Consider the following 2,498-nt stretch of genomic DNA (forward strand, 5'->3'; position numbering starts at 1 on the left):
ACTTAATGTGTTCTGGCCAAGCATTTTATGCCAGGGCATTATGGAGCTTATTACAGCTTGAAATATTTACATTGGTAAAAGATTTCTCTAATTTGCTTCTTTTTTACTAAAGAGAGATTTTATATACAAATGTCCAGCCTCTGACACTTAAGTAAACTCAATAACTTGGAGAAACATCTGTTAACCACTCATAAGAAAATGCAAGTTGAGAGTATTTCTTTAATTGACTCCTTAAAAAAAGTAACACAAACTTTTTTTCCTCTTTAATATATTTGAGGGTGAAAATGTAGCCATCACAAAGACAGTGAACAAAGGGATTTTTAACTCCCCTCCCTTTCTTTATTATTTTTTTCTTTCCTTCCTCAACTCTTTCTTTTCCTCTCCTCCCCTCTTCTCTTTTTTATATTGTTTTACTTCTCAATTCATAGTTCAGCACTTTTCCTAGACCCAGAAAAAAGTTCCATTTTGATCAAATCTGTTATAACTGTTCTTGTTAAAAAATATTATGTCATTACCATTATCATAAATTATCATGTAATTTTTTTAAAAGTTTGCAAACTGATAGCTATGAGTTTTGTGTTTTACCCACATGATCTTTTCCAAAGGCTTGATTTATTTGCCATCTTTAGAAACTGGAAGATTTCATGCAATAACTTATTTTCGGGATTCTTAGAAAAAGAGAAGTGGTGGTAATTTGGCAGTGCTGAGTTTGAAATTCTGCATAGCAATATTCTTCTAAAATGCAGGAGGTGGGAACACGGCTAGACAGGACCTGTGAGCCCCAGTGTATCACAATTCCACCAAGTTACTTCTCTCACTTATTCATAGAGGTTTGAGTTGCTAGTTCTGCTCAAATTCAATTAACAAATTAAACTAATCAGCTACTTCCCATATTGTACATGACTACAATTCTAGTTGGAAACTCACATCAGAATGTAATTATCAAATTCTTCAATAAGCAGAAATTCAGTCTCCATCACCAGACTGTGAGCTTTGTTAGGAGGGTGACCATATTTTAGACATTGTTTACTATTCATAGTCATGCCAATGTGCCACATATAGAGTGGACATTAGTAAATGCTTGTGGCAGAAAGAAAGGAAAGGAGAGAAGAAGAGAGGAAGGGAAGAAAATATTTTGAATAAAGAAAATTCATCTTTTATTTTTTTCTATCTCCAATAGTACTAGTCATGCTGTATGTACTTGAATAAATATTCATGCTCGACTGGTTAAACAGGAAAGAATATAAGCCTTAGAATGTTATATTACCCAGCTAATATTATAGTGAAGTTCACATAAGATCTTATAAGTATTTGTCTAATTAATTTCAGAGAAGATTTATGATAATGATTATGAGACATATTTTTGATAATATCTTATTTCCAATAATGTTGTGCAAGATCATCCATCTTCCTTCACTATTTCTCAGCTATAAAGTTAGAAATATTATCTCTACTCTAATCACTGAGGCAAGGAATTTTGCTGGGGTAAAATAACAATTCCTTTTGACTTGGAATATCTTTTAATTATTGAGGAGTCTAAAATTTCCTCCATGCAAAATTCCAGAGAAAAGGGACACTAGATTTGGAGTCAGTAGCCTTTGGTTTCAGGTTCTAGATAGGTCATTTATTAGCTGTACTATGGACAACAATCACTTAATCCTGATATACCTTAATCTTTTCATCAATAAAGTGTAGTCAACATACTTCCCTTGATAACATTACAGTATTGTAAAAGAAATTGAAAATACTATGTAAAAATGTAAGCATTTTATGTTTTTAAGAAACCTATAAGCATATATGTAATAAGGAACATAAACTTGAGAATAAATTCCTGTTTTAATAATAAGCCATACAATTTAATATTTTCTATTTATCACTCAACTTGATAAAGACAATTGATTTAACTAGTCAATTAGTCTGAAGGTCAATTTGACTGCATTAACCAATTAATTCTGTAATAGAGTCAAACAGTTGATCAATTCATGTTAGCAGAGAAATGCAAATTATCAAAAATTGTGTGTTAGGATTACCTAGAGTAATTTACTCATTGTTTTATTTCTGATTATGAGATTTCTAATGCTAATGTCCCTGATAAAGTGCAAAAATTCCTAGAGGTACATGGAAATTTATGAACAACAGTGACCGTGTCCAATAATCTCTGTAATTATTTCTCTCACTTTATCATGATACACTTTTGACATTTCTAGTCATTACTCTTAGGCAAGACCAAATGGCCAACTCTATGAAGCTTTTTTGATATTCTCTAAAGTTTAACACTCTATTCACAGTATTCTATTCATTGTTAGAGCTATCTTACTGTTACATTTTAATTATCTATTTATGTGGCTATCTCTAATAAAATTGTCAGGATGTTGAACATAGAGACTGCATAGTCTTTGTGTTGGAACCAAAAAATCTAGCATAATATCTGGACTTTCCAGGTGTTCTGTAATCATTTGTAAAAAGAGAAATGTAAGAGTTATTGTACTACTGTTCAA

Source organism: Pteropus vampyrus, unplaced genomic scaffold, assembly GCF_000151845.1.
Source record: "Pteropus vampyrus isolate Shadow unplaced genomic scaffold, Pvam_2.0 Scaffold10764, whole genome shotgun sequence".
NCBI classification, from domain to species: Eukaryota; Metazoa; Chordata; class Mammalia; order Chiroptera; family Pteropodidae; genus Pteropus; species Pteropus vampyrus.